Here is a 19,533-nt window from a genome sequence, read left to right as displayed (position 1 = left end):
GTAGATTATTTGAGTATATGGATATAGAGACATATTCAATGGTTTTTCAAACTCTGTACTCACATCGAACTATGAATTTTGAATGATCAAATCTGGAAACAAATATAAGAATATCATAGAAGGTAGTGAAGCCTTTTAAAAATGAAAAACAAATAAGTGCTGAGTGATGTTCATTTACTTGAACAACACTTGGGGTCTGAATTTATATTGTTGTGTAGCTGTAATTGTATGTTAACACATGTAAGTATAAACATAGCTACATAAAGAGTAATAAATGATGGATGCTTTAGTGCTAATACCAACATCTCATCAAGTCTGAAAATATTTATAATCATAGAAGTGAAAGAAATAAGGTAGAAGTTTGCTGGGGTTCTGCTTGTATTTCCTTTGTTTGAAAACCACTTCAAAGAGTCTCGGGTATGATTCAATTGTTGGGGATCTTGCATTTCTACATTTATACTCAAGACTGTCTCAAGTCAAAGATTTCTTTATATTAAGTATTGAGTGTGTTTAAAGTGTGGAGAAAAACAGGACTTTCCCCACATCTTACAGGCCTATTTTTAGATCTCTTTTGCTGTATTTGATCCTGTTATTATTTGGGAATAAGCCGGTATCTGTGTGATGGACCACATAACGGCACCACCCCAGGTCAGCTCATTAGCCTGCCCAGGCTCTGTGCTGTGGCCTGGCGGAGGATGTATCTACTGATAAAGGTGGATGAGTGAATGCAAATGGCACAAACTTTTCCTTCCAAGAGGATTCAGAGTAATAGGAAGGCCAGGCAACCCATCAAAGACAAATGGTAGCACAGATCATAGTGTGAGGTGCTGTAAAAGTCAAATCTAGGAAGACGAGGGGTATCATTAGCACAAGGGCTGGCTTTCTGGTGGGAAATACTGATGTTATTGGCAGTAACACTCAACTTGTCTTTGTGTCCAGACTGTCTAGAAGCATTTAATATCTATTACTTTGGAGAATCCTTAAAGTAGTCCCACAGAGAGGAAACTTAGGATCCTTACCTTATGGTTTGGGGAGCACAGACACAGAAGGCTAAGGACATTACCCTGAGTCCCTTAGCTGTAATGAGTAGGTCCGAGGTGTGAACCCTGGTAACCTAACTCCAGAGTTGATGGTGGAAAACAACTCTAAAGATAATGGGGAGGAGCTGCAGTGTTTTATCCAGATGAGCAGAGCTCACACGTGTTTAGGGAAGACAACAATATGAAGGTCAGCATAGACTGTGTATGTGAGGCATGAGGGCCTTTCAATTCTTCAACTTCGCAACAGTGGGGACATCAAATAGGGTGGTGGTAGCCTGAGTCTCTGACACAAAGTAGGTATTCATCCAACTGTTGGACTGAATTTCCAGATTTTCTGGAGTGGACTGTGATCCAACTTAGCAGCCATTAAGGAGTTAGAATCAATAACTCCTAGTGAGTGAGTGAATGTAGTTGGAGCTGGTAGGATGGGGGAGACGTTAAGACCCACTGTAAGATAGGCCATGTCAGAGGGGATACTAGAAGAGGAATTAATTTATTTCCAGCCTTTCTAGGTGCTGTATAATCTCTAGCAGCTGCCAAGGGTTCAGATCTGGTACAGGTGGGTGACTGCCAAGTCCAGATTCCTCCAGTGACAGGCTCTTGATCTGTATGAAGCTATAGAAAATGCCTTTTTGGCTATTTGCTTTTAGCTAGCATTTATAGAAAGACCATTTTGGATCAGTCCCTATAGTCTGTGCTGCTATGGAAGAAAAATGAGAAAGAGTCAGAGATATGGTTTCCCTTAGCCTGTGGTTCTTGTGGAAGAAAGTAATATGCCTTTAGAAAATACATAAAACCACACATGTAGAAGACAATGATTGAAAATTTACTATAAAGCTGTAAGTTCTAGTACTTATTATTGGAATTTGTCCAATCAGGGAAAGTTTTCCAAATGCAGGTGAGCTTTCTGCCTCTTGCAGATGGTGATGGAAGTTTTCAAACATGGGGAGAGGCCCACACTTGCCTCTGAACCAGGCTGGATGAACCAGGCTGGATTTGAGAAGGGCAAGCCTTTAGAAGGAATATAACTGTCACAATTGGAGCAATCTAGGAGCCTGGATGACGTGTCTTTTGGGGGCACTAGACGAAGTGATCATCTTCATTCATAGAACATATTTGTTACCCTTTTTTTTTTTTTTTTTACAGGCAACGGAAATCTGAATGTTTTGTAGTTGATTTTGAGGAGGCATTTCCTTTCCCATGTTAATTTTCTTGTGATGTGAAATAGCACCTATATGCAGTCACTCAAAATACATGCTCTCCTCTATCAACTTATTTTGATGTTTGACTTTAGGTTCTGAGCCAGGGCTGTGTGAGCAGTTCTCCCATTAGAAAAAGATTCTTGAACCCCCCTTAGTTTGCACAGACTGTGTAGGTCTTCACCTTTGAAGTGTTAAGATGATCTTCACTGGTTAGTGCTGTGGCCTCTAGGACTCCAGAGCCCAAGCAATGGCTTTGTAGGAAATCCCTCTTTCTAGGGACACATTCAGAACAGGAAAAAAAGTTGAGGAAAGAGAAGGTTTTCACATAACTCAGACCCTCTGTCAAGGTGGCTGAGAGGCAGGGCTTTAGGTGAGGTCAGACTTGCTTGAATAAGAAGCCCACTCAGGGTAGAATCCATATGCTGCCATAGCAAGGCCAATCATGTTTGTTTGCCAAAGCTCTGAGGGCTCAAAGGGTCTAGATGATACTAAAAAGGATCTAAGTGACTCCCCTAGTGCTTGCCCAAGACAAAAAACACAGTGAAAGTAAATCTGATACTAAGTGCTGTGAACTTGAGGCACCTGGGTGGCTCAGTGGTTGAGCATCTCTACCTTTGGCTCAGGTCGTGATCCCGGGGTCCTGGGATTAAGTCCCACATTGTGCTCCCTGCAGGGAGCCTGCTTCTCCCTCTGCCTATGTCTCTGCCTTTCTCTGTGTGTTTCTCATGAATAAATAAATAAAATCTTTTAAAAAAAGTGTTATGGACTTAATTGTGTTCCCCCCATATTTCTATGCAGTCTTAATCCCTAATGTGACTGTATTCAGAAATAGAGCCTTTAGGAGGTAATTAAGGTAAAATCCGGTCTTAGTGATGGGGTCCCGATCCTATAGGATCAGTGTCCTTATACTAAGAGACACAGGAGAGCTCCCTGCCATGTGAATACACAGTTAAGAAGGCAGCCATCTGAAAGCCAAGAAGGAGAAACCAGAAACCAAATTGGTTTTTGATCCTTGGACCCCCAGCCTCCAGAGCTGAAAAAATAAATTTCTGTTATATAAGCCTCCCAGTCTATGGTGCTTTGTTATGCCTGCCTGTGCTGACTAATACACAAGCTTGGGTTTGTTTCTACATTGCCTAATCTAATTAATAAAATCCTCACTTCTTTTTAATCAGCTGGAATTACCTTAATGAATTCTGAGTTTGTGAATCTGGAAGGATTGGAAAGGGGGCAGTGAGTGACAGGTGGGAAGAATTGCATGAGCAGATGATAGCCTTAAGAATATTTCCTTGCAGAATAAGCCTGGGAATGCTTTGTATTTAAAATTGTGCCATTCCAATAAAGGTTAAGTCCTTTTACATGATAAAAGCAAAAGTAAGGAATATCTTTATGGGGCTAAAATCTTTAATATTATATTTAGTTTACTACACCCATTTTCCCTTAAAACTATCCTAGGATTAGCCTGGTTGATTTTGTTTTAAAATAAGTTTAGCAACTTAATCCCTAAAAAATATAGATGGTGACCATTGTACAAAATCCCCTTTTCCCAAAATTATGTCTGTTTCTCTTTCATTAAGTTCCCAACTTTGTTCATTCCATATCTCAGTTTTGATGTAAGTTTTAAAAAGCAGACATTGCTTCTTTTTCCAACTTGAAAAGCATTTTTTTTTTACAATGGCATGTAACAAATTTCATCATTCTCACTAAGTCTGTTGTTTCAGATAGGAGGAAGAGGCAAGTTTTATTGGCTTAGAAATGTTTGCTGGTTTTCATGCATCATACTGTTTAAGCAGGTCTTTCTGTATGGAAGGAGAGTGATTTAGAACATGTGTATTAGCCCGCTTCTGAAAATCCTTAAGTTAACCAGTGTTATAATGAGTGCTACAGCTTTTATTTGGATATTCTATAGAAAAATTTTAAAAGGTCCTCATTTCCCTGAACAGAGATTCTCAGTCCCAATTCTAGAAAAGCCCAACTTGAACCCAGTAGCTGTTAGCGATTTGTTAATTTTCCTGTTTAGACCTTAGTACATTCTCTGCTGCTATTCCAGCAAATGGAAAAGTCTCCTAAGGATTATTTCAAATGTAGGTCACACTGTGCTTCTTGAAATGAAAATCAAAATGAGATCTGCATATATGCTAAATGAATTAAAGGTATGTGTTACAAAAATGTTTCCTCCCAGATACTTCTATGGGCTCCTGGTTTGTCCCGGGGAGATAATTATCCTGTGGGGACCAAGATCAGCATAGCCCCTGTCTCTATGGTACTCATGGTCTGGAGAAGGAAGGGCCAACCATAAAAACTATGTGGATTATATAATTCTGAATTTACTACTTAGTCTCTAGTATTTCAGCATATAGAAGCTTTTGATCTCTGGTAGATAGAATTCTTAACTACACCAGCTTCTCTAATGCTGTAGGCCCATGTCGGTTCTGTGGCTACCCTTAATGATCAGCTTTGATTGGTCCAAAGTTTGGCTAAAAAGAAAAAAGCTATATGCTTCTGCTAAACAAAACAAAAACTCTTCTAGAGGCTCCTCATCTCTCTGAGAATAAAATTAAAAGGCCTTAACAGGATATTGCTTCCCCCTTGCTTCCCATGCCCCAGCCACATTAGACTCTCTCTCTACCTCTGCAATCTAGACAGGCCACCAGCTCAGGACCAATACGGGATCATTCTCTTTGTCTGTAAAGCCCTTACCCCAGATGCCACATGGCAAACACACTCCCTGATTGAGGTGTCTAGTCAAATACTAGCTTTTCAGTAAGAGTGTCCTTGAATTCCTGGTTGGATTAGTGCCCCTTCCTTTTTCAAAACTTAGCTTTATTTTGCTAGATAGCATTTATCGCTACCTGACTTACTCTACTTTTAATTATCAATACTCTCTCTCCCCCCCAACAGAATGTAAGTTCCATTAAAGCAGGGATTTTATTTTGTCTTTTTCCCCCTGCTCCATCAACAGTGCCTAAAATGATGCCCAGCACATAAGTGAGTACTCAATAAATATTTGTAAATGATTGAATGGTGTGATAGCCTCCCTAAACCTTTATTTTCTGGGAGGCAGCTGACTCCCTTTTTGTGACAATTGCTGAAGTTAATGCTGAGAACATTGATGATGTAACAATGAAAAGAAAATATTTATGGTATCACAGTCAACTCTTTTCTCCTTCCATTAATTTTCCAATTCAGGGCACCTGCTTAGCTGGTTCACCTACCTGCATATAGAAAATAGACATCAGTGTAAGAGAATATAAAAGCTCTTGGAGAAAACATAGCCTTTTATATCTGAATTAGCATGTGGTTCTGAGTTCAGCATGCTTATGGGATCTCCACTTGGGCACTAGAAATAGGAAAAAAAAGCATTGACTGGACATGAATAAATGCTTCTTTGAAGTTACATTATTATTTTTCCCTTCCTCATGTACACATCCCTTCCTAAGGGTAAAGTTAACTTCAATGACAGCTGGTACCACTGAATGCTACCATAAAATTGGTTCATTAAGCTAAAGTTTATGAAGCAGCTGCTAGGTGCCTGCACTGTGTTGAGGAGAGTGAGGCAAGATGAGGCTGGAGAAGCAGGCTGGGGCACAGTCACATGGATCTGTCAATCACAGTGGGATTTGATCCTCAGCACAGTGTACAGCCTTAAAAAATTTTAACCAAAGAATGATGTGATCAGATGCATATATTTTTTTTAGAGAGAGAGAGTGAGAAAGAGGCAGAGGGAGAGGGAGAGAGAGAATCTTAAGCAGGTTCCGAGCCCAGCGTGGAGCCTGAAATGGGGCTTGATCTCACACCGAGATCATGACCTAAGCTGAAATCAGGAATTGGACGCTTAACCAACTAAGCCAACCAGGTGCCCCAATAGGTACTTTTTAATAATGTTCTACTGAGAAATAATTCACATGTGGTACAATTCACACATTTGAAGTGTACAATTCAGTCCTTCTTGGAATATTCAGAGTTGTGCAGCTATCACCAGAATCCATTTTAGAATATTCTCATCACCCCCCAAATTTTCATCACCTGTTAGTCAATCTCAGTTCCCCTCCACCCTCAGCCTTAGGCAACTGCTGGTCCACTTTCTGTCTCTATATATTTACCTATTCTGGATGTTCCATATAAATGGAATTATATAATATGTGGTCTTTTGTGGCTGGTTTCTATCACTAAGCATAATGTTTTCAAGAGTCATCCATACTGTGTCATTTTACTTCTTAGGATGGATAGATCACATGTTGTTTATCCATTCATTAGCTGGTGGACATTTGGGTTATTGACACATTTTGACTGTTATGAATAATGCTTATATGGACATTGATGTTTGTATGAATGTATATTTCCAGTAGTTAGGAGTACGTACCTAAGAGTGGAATTACTGGGTCATTTGGTAAATCTGTTTTCTAAAAATAAAGGAACTGCCAGATTGTTTTCTAAAGTAACTATATCATTTTATATTCCCACTAACAATGTCTGAGGCTTTAATTTCACCACATTTTTGCCCAAACCTATCAGTCGTTTTTATTATAGCCATCCCAGCAGTTGTGAAGTGGCATCTCATTGTGGTTTTTCTTTGCATTTCCGAAATGATTAGTGATGTTGAACATCGTTTTATGTGCTTACTGACCATTTTTATGTCTTCCTTGAGAAATATCTACTTAAATCCTTTGCTCATTTTTAAATTGGGTTGTCTTTTTATTATTGAGTTGTAAGTGTTCTTGATATAGTTTGGATACAAGTATTTTATGAGATACATGATTTGCAGATATTTTCTACCACTCTGTAGATTGTCTGTTCACTTTCTTGATGGCATTGTTCACAAAATAAAAGTTTATAAATTTGATAAAACCCCATTTTTCCACTTTATCTTTTGTCCCTTATGCTTTTGATCATGTCTGAGAAGCTATGGCCTGATCCAGGATCGTGAATATTTACACCTATGTTGTCTAATAAGAGTTACAGTTTAGCTATTACATTTAAGTCTTTGATCCATTTGAGTTAATTTTTGTATATGGTGTGAGGTAAGGTCCAGTTTCTTTCTTTCTCATGTAGCTATCCAGTTGTTCCAGTACCACATGTTGAACAGACTATTCCCTACTGAATGGTCTGGGCCAGATTTCTATTTTTAGAAGTGTACTCAAAATGGCAGCAATGTGGCTTAAAAGATGGTAAGAGTAGAGAAAGGGAGGTCAATTGGACAAATACTTGTTTAGCTTTTATCCTGTGTTAAACAGGTACTGGAACTGTGGTGATAAACAATATGGTCAGAGGTAGCCCAACCTCGTGCTGGTACTGAGGACAAGGGTGCAAATCTAACAGGAAAAAGACCAAAGGAAATGAGATGATTCTAAATTGTGAAAGAAGAAGCAGGGATGTTGTACACAGAAATGATGTGGCTATTGAATTGGTAAAATGTAAACTTTTCGAGTTTTTTTTCCTTTTAATTTCAGATATGTCTCTATACTTTGGTTGAACATGCCAAGTCACATGAGTTGGGTGACTATGGAAAGAAAGATGTCTTTAGTGTCGTTGCGCCCTGTGTGCTACTTTCCCCTCTGAGTTTTACTTAATGTGTGTATCCAACTGCTGGCAGCATTGCCAAACTGACAGATTGAAAGAATGACCACTCTTTCATTCATTCATGTATATTAGATTAAGGAGGTGAAAAGAAACAGATTTGAGGAAGGTCTAGATATAATATGGAGAGGACTTTGTAATCAATTATGAAAGATAAGAGTGAAGAACAGGGAATTGTCAAGAATGGGATCAGGGATTCAGTATTTTCATGGTGATGATAGCTACTTAATGCTGAGTGTGGTCTCTCTGTTGAGCACTTTCCAGGCATTGTGCCATGCAGTGCTCAAAAAATTCCTCTGAAAGTAGGTACCACCACTGCCACTGTAGACTTGCCCTTGATCACAAAACTGTGAAATTTAATAAATAACAGTGCCTTTTACTACTGTCATAATGCTTTTACTTTGTCAAGCTTTTTTCAAAAAGTATCTGAATATTGAAAGAAAAAGTATATAATAGTTCTAATTAAATAGTTAACAAAGAAAATTCCAAGGGAAAACTGATCAAAGCACTTAAATTTCCCATAATCTCACTGACTCTATATAACAAGTGACTATCTATTGGTGGATATGCTTCCTTTTTGAGAGAGAAACCCTCTTCTGAACACACTTTGTGTAATCGATCCTAGTCTTTTTTTTTAATATTTTATTTATTTATTCATGAGAGACACAGAGAGGGAGAGAGGCAGAGACACAGGCAGAAGGAGAAGCAGGCTCCATGCCAGAAGCCCGATGTGGGACTCGATCCCGGGTCTCCAGGACCACACCCCGAGCTGAAGGTGGCACTAAACCGCTGAGCCACCGGGGCTGCCCTCGATTCTAGTCTTATAGGGTGTGCTCGATGGACAGGTCCTTATGGTGTGGTGAGTGCCTCATGCATACAAGTTGAATTTAAGAAATGAGCTTAACCTTGCTTATCTTTGGCATTTTAATTTCTTTCTCTTACTACATGATGTATGCTTTTTATTACAGTGCTTAAAAGTCTAGGCTAATGAAAAAAAGACGCGATATTATCAGTAATACCTGGGGTTAGGTGGGAGAGGTGACAGGAGGACTCTGGGGTGTGGTGCATGCTGCCTGTTCATAAATTATGTCACATTCATCCTGGCACTTTACTCCCTCGATGTTGGAACTGGTTAGGTCATCAGATTTTAATTTGTGTAGTGGTGTACTTTTTTTAGAGCAGGTAATGACATAGGAAAGTTGGATTGAGATCACTCTTTTGTCATATTAATGAAGTACAGCAACTATTTTAAAACTGACATTTGTATAATTCCTTAAGTTGGAGCCATTCTCTAATTATAAAATGTTTTAAGGAACATTTTAAATCTCTGAGACTAGGAGCAGAAAAAATACAAATGACTAGAAATATAAAAGTCTTTCATTTACTATTTGTTGACTTTTGTTTCCTTTTTATTGCCATATTTTTCTTAATCTTTTGGTTCTTTTTTTTTTTTTAATTTTTTATTGGTGTTCAATTTACTAACATACAGAATAACCCCCAGTACCCGTCACCCATTCACTCCCACTCCCCGCCCTCCTCCCCTTCTACCACCCCTAGTTCGTTTCCCGGAGTTAGCAGTTTTACGTTCTGTCTCCCTTTCTGATATTTCCCACACATTTCTTCTCCCTTCCCTTATATTCCCTTTCACTATTATTTATATTCCCCAAATGAATGAGAACATATAATGTTTGTCCTTCTCCGACTGACTGACTTCACTCAGCATAATACCCTCCAGTTCCATCCACGTTGAAGCAAATGGTGGGTATTTGTCATTTCTAATAGCTGAGTAATATTCCATTGTATACATAAACCACATCTTCTTTATCCATTCATCTTTCGTTGGACACCGAGGCTCCTTCCACAGTTTGGCTATCGTGGCCATTGCTGCTAGAAACATCGGGGTGCAGGTGTCCCGGCGTTTCACTACATCTGTATCTTTGGGGTAAATCCCCAATAGTGCAATTGCTGGGTCGTAGGGCAGGTATATTTTTAACTCTTTGAGGAACCTCCACACAGTTTTCCAGAGTGGCTGCACCAGTTCACATTCCCACCAACAGTGTAAGAGGGTTCCCTTTTCTCCGCATCCTCTCCAACATTTGTTGTTTCCTGCCTTGTTAATTTGCCCCATTCTCACCAGTGTGAGGTGGTATCTCATTGTGGTTTTGATTAATCTTTTGGTTCTTATCTGTTTATCACTTTCGTGGTTGTGGTTGCCAGCTGGTATACAAAACTGAGAGCCTTTTTGTTATCTTTATGCCAATCTGTTGTGTCTGGAGGAATATAGATTTTTTTTTTTTTTTTTTTTTGCGCAATGAGCTATGAAAATCAATATGTACTAAAAAAGAGAGAGACAGAGAGAGAGATGCTGCTAAAAGTCTAGCAGCCATCTAGGAAACATCTGCCAAGAACACCAATACATAGACTCAGCCTCCTGAGACAGAATATGAATCAGGAAAAGAAAACTAGGTTGTTTTTTTGTTTTGTTTTTTTGTTTGTTTTTTTTACTGAACCAAGTGGCTTTATTGGGGAGAGCCAGGATTACAACGGACCTAAGAGTTGGCATTGGGGCCCTTCTTCTTGCCAAAGGTGGGCACAACGTTGACAAAGCGTCAGTTGTACTGCATTTGTCGCTTGGCTCGGCCTGTCTTCTTCTTTTTCTCCTGTTTAGCCACCTTGGGAGTCTGCCCTCTTACTTTCCCAGCACGGGCCAGGGAACCATGGACTTCACCTCCAAGCATGTGGCCAGCTACCTCCAGGGTGGTCAGAGCCTCCACTCCGCACTGACTAGGGTAGCCTCATCCTCTAGAGGTGAGCCTGCCAGGAGCAGGACTTGATCTTCCAGGGTGATGCCCTCCAGCGAGGCTACATGAGCCTTGCCTTGATCTGGGCGACTGTCTCCTGGCCGATCACCTCGAGGGTGTGTAGCTCCTGGGCGCAGACAAAGAGCTGCATGTCGGCGACAACCACGGACACCGCAGCAGCTACCACGAAGATGGAGTTGAGCAGTTTGTTTTTATTAAGCCAAAAATTAACAATGAAACATTAAAACATCAGCAAATAGCTTTAAGCTATTTTTAAAAGTTGTTTAAGAGTAAAGGCTTACAAATATGTACCATTTTATATAGTAACAAACGAAATTTGGGATTCTTCTGTTGTAACTGGCTTTTGGCATCGGTCAGAATGAATGAATGGGCAGATGGACAAAGTTGGTGCAAAATGGCAGAGGGACTCAAAGAGAATGGGCCATCATTCATACAAAACGTACCTGCATGCAGTGGATACCCAGTGACATGTTCTGTGGATTGCAGGGTTTCAAAAGACTTTTGCCTTGTTCTGCCTTTTTGAATTTGAACTTGTGTGTGAAGCTCATAGGTCAATTTCTGTGAATGCTTTTCCACATGGACTTCCTCAGCTAAGCACTTAGATTTCATGAATCCGATTCAGTGCCAGGGAAAAGCTTCATGATTTGGCTCTAGGCTTTAATTTTGAATGTCTTCCCATTTCATTTCTTGCAAAATAAAGCAGTTCCACAGCATCACACCCCTGTGCCTGTTGGGCAGCTGCTCGTTCTCCTTCAGAGATTGCCAAAAACATTTTAATTAGTCCATTCACGAAGGAGAGGGAAAATCAGATTAACTGTTTTTTGGCATGATTGACTTTCTCAAACCCAGGGAATGAGTTTCTTTAGGGGGCCCCAGCCTGCCTGGATTTATGTGGACAGTCAGTGAGAGCCACTGGCCTATCAGCTCTGAGAGTGAAGTGAACATTGCCTCTTAAATGGGAAAAACTGATAGATTATGTAGGTACAGGGATGGACAGATGAATGATTCCCAGGAAAGCATTCCAAGAACATTTACTACCTCACTGATTTTAGCTGTTGTAATTTTAAGATGTTGCTGACGACAGTCTCATTTTACCTGCCCACCCCCCATCATATGAGTCCTCAGTGTTTTGTGTTACTCCTTTTTCTTATTCCATTAGCAGTTCTTGATTCTTGTTTTTTTTTTTCTTTTAGATCTAACTTTTCCTATCCATTCAGTCTTCAGTAAATGTGCTATAGCCTCCTCTAAGAAGTGTATGTACATTCTCTTACTAAGTCCTTGTCCTAACCCCGTGGAGGCAAGTATGGAACAGCGTGTCCCAGGGCTGGAGAGCAGAAGCTCAGCTGTGTCTTCTGTACCAAACAATTCTGCCTTTTTAGGTGTACTGTTCAGTGGATTTTTGTGTATTCACAGATATGAACAACTACCATCACAGCCAATTGGCAAACATTTCCATACCCTCAAAAAGAGATCCTGTATACCTAAAATCCCAGCCGTTAGCCTAAGCAGCCCGGAATCTACTCTCTGTCTCTCTAGATTTGTCTATTCCAGACGTTTCATGTAGATGAAATCATGAAACAATCTTTTGTGACTAGCTTCTCTCACCTAAAATGTTTTCCAGGTTTATCCATGTCACTGTCACTAGGTATGGTGAAGTCATATTCCATTGTATGGAGACAACCCTGTTTGTTTATTCATTGGTTGATGGATATTTGAACTATTTCCACCTTTTTGCTATGACAAATAATGCTGCTGTAAACACCCATGTTCAGGCTCTTATGTGGGCATATGTTGTCACTTCTCTAGAATGTGGAATCACTGTATGCTTCCCTCTTTGAGTACCCATCAGAATGCTTTCCACAGTGGCCACACCGTTTGACACCCCTGCCAGCAGTGGGCAAGGGTCCCACTTACTCCACGTCCTCCCCCACACCTGTTATTATGGGACATGGTCACTGCAGCCATCCTGGCGAGTGTGAGTGGTATGGCCCCATGGGGGCTGTGGGCTCTGAACCCCCACAGCGCTCCCTCCGCCTCTATGTGCCTTCCCCTTCCTCTTCCACAGTCATGGGAGTCCGCATGGCTTCCCAGCACTGCATCAAGATCGCCCTCTCAGAGCCTTACTGACATACTGTGTGGTCCCAAGAGCTTCCCAGAGCAGGATGCTCAGGGGCATCCCCATTTCCTGCAGGGTGCTGTGTATACTTCTTTGGGGTTACAAACACACTGCTGTTGACCTCGGCCTTGCATTCCAGTCTTCTTTTAGGCAGAGTAGAGACTGTCTAACTAATGAGACTGGTATATTTATTATAACCTGCTTGTGCTGAGTATGTTCATACTTCTGGACCTTTGTTCCTGCAATTCTTCTGTTCCATGAGACCCTTTCTGCCTCTGCCAGATGGAATGGATTTCTTCCATGTTCCTTCAGTGTTTATTATTACCAACACTCACTTGGCACCAATTTTTTGCTTGGCGTTTGTTATCTATTTGGGCTTTTGTGTGTACATACCAAAAATGCATATCACATAGAACAGCCACAATAAAGGCCACTATTTGTCACTCCCTGGTTAAGAAGCCAGGCCTTACCAATGCTGTCGAAGACTGCTTTGTACCTAGGATCACATCACCCCTTTTATCCCACAGAGGTGACTATTCTCATCAATTTTTTTGGTCTTTCACTTGCTTTCTTTCGTAGTTTCTACCCATCTATGATTCATATTGTTTTCCTTACATGTATTTGGATATAGAGGAAATGGAATTGCACTGCAGTCTCATTTAGTTTGTTCAAGGTGGTTTAGTTTTAATCCATGTTAATTCATGTGGCCTTAGTGTGTTCATTCTCTCTGCTACATGAAGTTCCATGGTGTGAATGTTACCACAACTTACTTTATTATTCTCTTGTCAGTAGGTATTTGGCTTGTTGCCAGATTTTTATTATTACACACAACATGGCTGAGAAAATAGTAAATGTCTACTTGTGCATATGTGCGAATATTTTTCTAGGGTATAATACTTGGGAGTAGAATTGCTTGGTAGTGGGGAATGTGCATTTTCAACTTTACTAATAATGCAAAATTATATTCTTAAGTGGACTGCCAACAATTTATAAAAGTTTTCCCTAATCCACATCTTGGCCAAGACCTGTATTTTTTAAGTATTTTAATCTTACCAACCTTGCAAGTGTGAAACGGCTTATCTCCTGGTTTCAATTTTATATTTTCTCACTTGTTCATAAGGGGACTTTATTATTAGCCATCCTTTTTTGCCTTAGTCTCATATCTGAATTAACTTGCCTATGATGACTTTTCTTTTAGTTAGCATCCTCCTAGCACATCTTTTCGTGTCTTTTTACTTTTGGCTTTTCTGTATTCTTTTTAAACATCCTAGCTGGATTTTGTTAGTTTTTTGTTTCTAATTCCAGTCGGAGGTTTCTGTGAAGCTGGAGAATTTTGTCCATTACTACAGAGACTCTAGTGATTGATTGTTGTTTGGGATTCATGAATAATGGGAGAAATGAGTTTGCATGTGGCCATAGTACTAGGCAGCATTCCAGGATGATCCTAGGATTCTCTGCCCCTCTGATGGATACTCCCTACATAATCCCCAGGACTGAGAATATAATGGTTTTACTTCCATGATTAGGTTATCCTTTATGGCACAGTCAACTTTAAGAAAGAGAAATTATCTAAGTGGGCCTGACCTATCACATGAGCATTTTAAATCTGGTTCGAAAGGTCAGAGATGGGGCAGTTGAAGAAATTTAAAATGTGATGAGGATTTGATGGGCAGTTGCTTCTTTGTAGCTGGAGGGGAACCACAGAGCAAGGAATATAGGTAACCATCAGAGCTGGGAGTGTCCCCACATGCAGCCAGTGGGGAGATGTGGACCCATTCCCACAACTTCAAGGAACTGAGTTTGCCACAGACATATGAGCTTAGAAGAGATCCTGAGCTCCAGAGGAGAACCCAGCCTGGCCTATCCCTTGATTTTAGTCTAGGAAATGCTGCAAAGAGAATCCAGTTATCCTGGGCCTGGACTTCCGACCTCCAGGGTAGGAAGGATTTGTTATACAACAGTAAAAAACTAATACAATCACGTTGCAGTTGAGAGAGCTTCGGGACACTGTTCAGGCATTTTCAGAAGGTAATTGGGAAAAAAACACCTCTATTTGAGAGGAAGATCTAGTCTGGGATAGATTTACAACTGTTGCTATAGAAACGTGAGGACAAACAAGGTGAATCAGAAAGCAAATAGGTGAAGAGCATCTAAACAGAGCACTTGAACAGCACCCCCATTTCCAACCGTGGAATTGTGAAGAAGGGTCTGATGGGCAAAGAGGTAGAGCTCAGAGCAATGTAAGTTACAAAAACTGTCTAAGCTTTATCTCAATGGCAAATTGTCACTGCCTTATGAGCTGAGCACAGGTTATGTACTAACCACTTTCAGAAATACACAGTGGTCTCACTGTTTTTTCTCCATTTAGAAAATTCACATTTTCTGGTGACTTTGGTGAGAAAACTCACCAGCATATACAGACTGCTGCCTTGTCCACAGGTCGTTTCCTGGGGGGTAGGGAAGAGAAACAAATGTCTATTGATCTCCCTTTTGGTAGGAATACCTTATGTTAGGAGTGGAAAAAATGAAGAAAAGCAGACCCGTATCTGTTGATGTCCTAGGATGGTAACTGGAGGGCGAGTGTGCAAAGGGTCAGGATGGTCAGGTAACCAACATAAGGAGAGTGGATGTAAGGTTCAGATGAATTTCATCCTATACCAAGCCCAGGAAATGATTGACCATCCTGGTTTCCAGGTGTCTTAAATAAACAGGTGTTCTCAGAATGAACAAGTGATTGAAGTACTAATTATTCAGCAACCTTTGTGCTAGCACCTGGATATTAGATGTCACCCAATATAGGTGTTTCCCTGCCCTCCCCCAACCCCCATCCATCTGGCTGGGCAGCAAGCATGCCAGTACCGTATAGAGGCCTTGCAGTGTGCTGGCTTTTCTGTTACATCACCTTTGAGGACCATTGCTCACCTGGAGAAACAATCCTCCTCTACCAATAGGAAAAAACACAGGAACAAAACTAGCCTGGAACTAAAAAACTTTCCCTTAAACCCACAATTTTTCTTAAATATTTTATGCTTTACTTGTCTTCCACAGTCATGTCTGGTACATCAGACCACAGGGATCCCCCCCACCTGTTGCCAAGGAGGATGGACTTAGATGTCTGCAGTAAACTCTGAGTATAGAGCTACATGCTGATCTTGCACACCAGGGTTAGAAGCAATGACAGTTGACCAGGGTGGGATCTTAGGTCCTTTACAGGCCAGTGTTCAATCTGTGCTGATGCTGGCCCTCCAAGGTGGACCTTCCTAGACCTGAAGGACCAAAGACCAGCAGGAAGGATACCAGCAAACTTTCTCTCACATGGATGTGAGGGTGGAGGGTGGAAAAAGTGAGCCAGGTCTTCTGAACCCCTCTTGTCACTTTGTGCTGTGGGTAGATAATTGAGAGTCTGCCTGAGGTAGCCAGGCTCCTGAGTGTGACTCCCAGACAAATCTGGGTAGACCAGGGCAGCCCCCGGTTGTGCAGTGGTTTAGCGCTGCCTGCAGCCCGGGATGTGATCCTGGAGACCCCAGATGGAGTCCCACATCGGGCTCCCTGCATGGAACCTGCTTCTCCCTCTGCCTGTCTCTGTCTCTCTCTCTCTCTCTCTCTCTCTCTCTGTCTCTCATGAATAAATAAAAATAAAAATAAAAACTTTAAAAAACAAAACAAAACAAATCTGGGTAGACCAGCCTGGTGACCCTCTGCTTGACCAGAACTATCAAACACCTTGGTGCATTAGCCAACCCTAGCTGTGTACACTCTGAGCCTGCCTCACTGAATGCTTTTCTGACTTTATTACTGGGACGTTGCACTTTTGCTCGGTTTACTTCTGGACACTGCTCCCAACCTTGCTTTTACTTTCTTTCTCTATATTGTTGACTCTACCCCAGTTTTGCTCCTAATGTCCACAATACCCATAGGTCCTCATTCTTGTTTGGGTTCCTGCATTGTAAATGACATTTTTGTTTCTCATGCAAAAAGAATTAATTATAATAAGCCCAAGGGGAAAAAGAGCCCGAGTCCACATGTGGTAAGACTAGAAAGAAATCAGACTGATTTTCTTTCTGACTTAAGTCCTATCTCCATAAGGAACACAGAAGATCAGTCTGAGGACCTTGTGGCTGAATGTCACCTGCTGTGGCGGTACTGGTACCAGTACATATTGAGCACTTATTATGCGCCAGGAGTTTATACTAGGAGTTTTATATGTGGGGTTTATTTCATTCACATGGCAACACCAATTTTCTGGTAAGAAAACTGAAGTGTAGGAAGAATAAGTAACTTGACAAGCAAATACTGTTGCTAAACATATGTTTCCCCTTGGGGTATAGAGAGAAATACACTTACTAGAAAGCTAAAGGTAAAATAGTGTAGACTTATTTATCTCAAAGTCATCAGTGGTGTTTTTCAGTTAAAGAAATCCTTTAATGAGCATTATTTTCCAAAGAGAATATTTTTCTGATTTGTATAAAATAAACTATAATGTTTTGTGTACATGAGCCGAAGTACCCTTGTGCTTGAGAAGGCAGATGAGAGCAGCAGAGCGTGTCTCTGTAACTAGATGTAAGAAACGTGGTGGGGCTGGGGGCAGGGGTAGGCAGGGCGATGCCTGGGAGGTGAGGGTCCTAGCTGCCAATTGCCACAAGCCCAGTAGCTGAAAACGACACGAATCTATTCTCTTACAGTCCTGGAGGCTCCAAGGGAGAATCTGTTTCCTTGCCTTTTGCAGGTTCCCATAGATGCTGAATTCTAAAGGATTTCTTTAAATAATAAATTCCTTGACTTGTGGCCCATTCCTCCACCCTCGCAATAAATCATTCCACTCTCTGCTTCTGTCATCACGTCACCTCCTCCTCTTCTGAAGTAAAATCGCCCTCTGTGGACACTTGTGATGACATTTAGAGCCACTCAGATAACCCCAGAAAATCTCTTCATCTCGAAATCCCTAACTTTATCCACAAAATTCCTTTTCACTGGATAAGGTAACATTTACAGGTTCTGAGGGTTCAGACGTGGACATATTTAGGAGGTTGTTCTTCAGCTTGGGAGCACATGGCAATTGATCACTTGCAAGGAGTCCTTTTCATGGGAAGGCAAGAGCTTCAGGGGTCTGGAGGAAATCCCAGCCACTAGGCAGGAGTGCTGGGGGGCTCTACAGGGAAAAGCTTAGAGAATGGCCCTGAGAAGAGGGTGCAATGGCTTCATGTGGCTATCTTGATTTTCTTTTTCTTTGTTGATTTTCAGTGTAGTAATCTGGTATCTTTATCATCCCCATCCTCCTCCTGCTGGGGCACAGTGTGCACATACCTCTGTGCAGAGCTGAGGTAAACAAAACCACAAAATCTGGGGCACATTTCCCCCCCCAGATCTCAGAGTAAAGCTTTTTATATGTAGATCAGCCTAAGTCTGTGGTGTGATAGAGAATGTAGAGGTCACTGGAATTTTCAAGATAAATCATTAACCTTGAAAAATATTCAAGCTCAACCCGTGAACAAACTTTGGTAATCTGCGAAACATTGTTTACTGGAACATTACAGAAAGAAGTTTGGAGCTTTTGGGTTTTTTTTTGTTTTTTGTTTTTTGGTGGTGTTTAGTTTCACAGGAACATTAGTCACCACACAGTGCTATGGACAACCAGGGAGGCGATCTTGTCATTGTCATTATTTGTATTCTCTCTTGTCAAAGCCACAGCATCCACCAGACGGTAAGAGCTGTATTTGCAATACTGAAATGCAAATAGCACAGGTCTTTGGACAACTTGAGAACTTGTGTCCTGGCTGATTGGAAATGCTCATGGCTAAAGTCAGCCATCATCCGGAATAAACTTCCCCAGAGGGAATTGTTCAGACTTACGTGGGGACCACTAATAAAACACAAACTAGAAAGTGTCCTCCAGCAACAAAAACACGTGGGATGTTTTTCTATATAATATTTCACATTAAGTGTAATTGTAGATTAACTTTTATAGAGAAAATATTTACCCAAGCCAGATATGCTTAAATCCTTTCATTTCCTCAAGTATGACAAAGCACTGGGAATATGCTCCCCTTTGTAATTTCCTACCGATTTGCCCCAGTTATGGATAGAACATTAACTCTGCAAAGTCTGCATATGGGAAACTACCCCAGACGGAAATCTTAAATTGGCCAGACCCTGACTCTGGAGTTGAGGGCTCTGTGCTGCGGTCCTAGCATTGAGGCCCACCCGTGGTACGTGGGCTGCTCACCAAGCACAGCTTCCCCTACCTTGCAGTTCTGTCCCCAGGGTGTGGTGAGGGCCAGGTCATCCACAAGGCTCTTTCCTGCTTTTAGCTCACATACGGCTTGGCTTCAAAGAACCACATGCTGGCTTTAGTTAAAGCCAAAACCTGTTTTTATAGTCTTTATGAAACGTCAAGACTTGGAATAATAGTCCTTAGTTCCTATTTTATTTAATCTGTTTATTAATAAACAAATTACTAATAATTTCTTATGGAGAATTTAATAATATCTAAATTCCTGCTGTGAATTGACTTTGAAACCATAGCGATAAAAAAAAAAAACAAAAACAAGATTTTGAAGTGAAACACTCCTGGCTTTCAATCTGGCCTCTACCATCTACCAGCTGTGGCCTTCATCCAGGAGTTGGCTAGAATCATGCCTTTTAAATGGTATGAAGTGGGGACATCTACCTCAAGGACACATCCATACAAATGGTCCTTAGTATAGTAGTTGGCTGATAACATTACCTGTTTAATAATGGCAGTAAAAGTAGCATCGAGTTCTTGCCCGCTATTTCAT

The 19,533-nt window shown here is 41.0% G+C and overlaps 1 protein-coding gene and 1 pseudogene across 14 annotated transcripts in view; one reads left to right on the top strand and one right to left on the bottom strand.

Moving 5' to 3' along the window:
* ATP8A2 (ATPase phospholipid transporting 8A2) overlaps positions 1 to 19,533 on the top strand; it is a 574,503-nt gene that overhangs the window by 294,691 nt on the left and 260,279 nt on the right. The gene's annotated exons all lie outside the window — the stretch shown is intronic.
* On the bottom strand, positions 10,303 to 10,774 carry LOC102153694 (annotated as a pseudogene).

Source organism: Canis lupus, chromosome 25 (genome assembly GCF_011100685.1).
Source record: "Canis lupus familiaris isolate Mischka breed German Shepherd chromosome 25, alternate assembly UU_Cfam_GSD_1.0, whole genome shotgun sequence".
NCBI lineage: Eukaryota > Metazoa > Chordata > Mammalia > Carnivora > Canidae > Canis > Canis lupus.
Note: the sequence above shows the minus strand (reverse complement) of the source record. Positions and strands in the feature narration are given on the sequence as shown.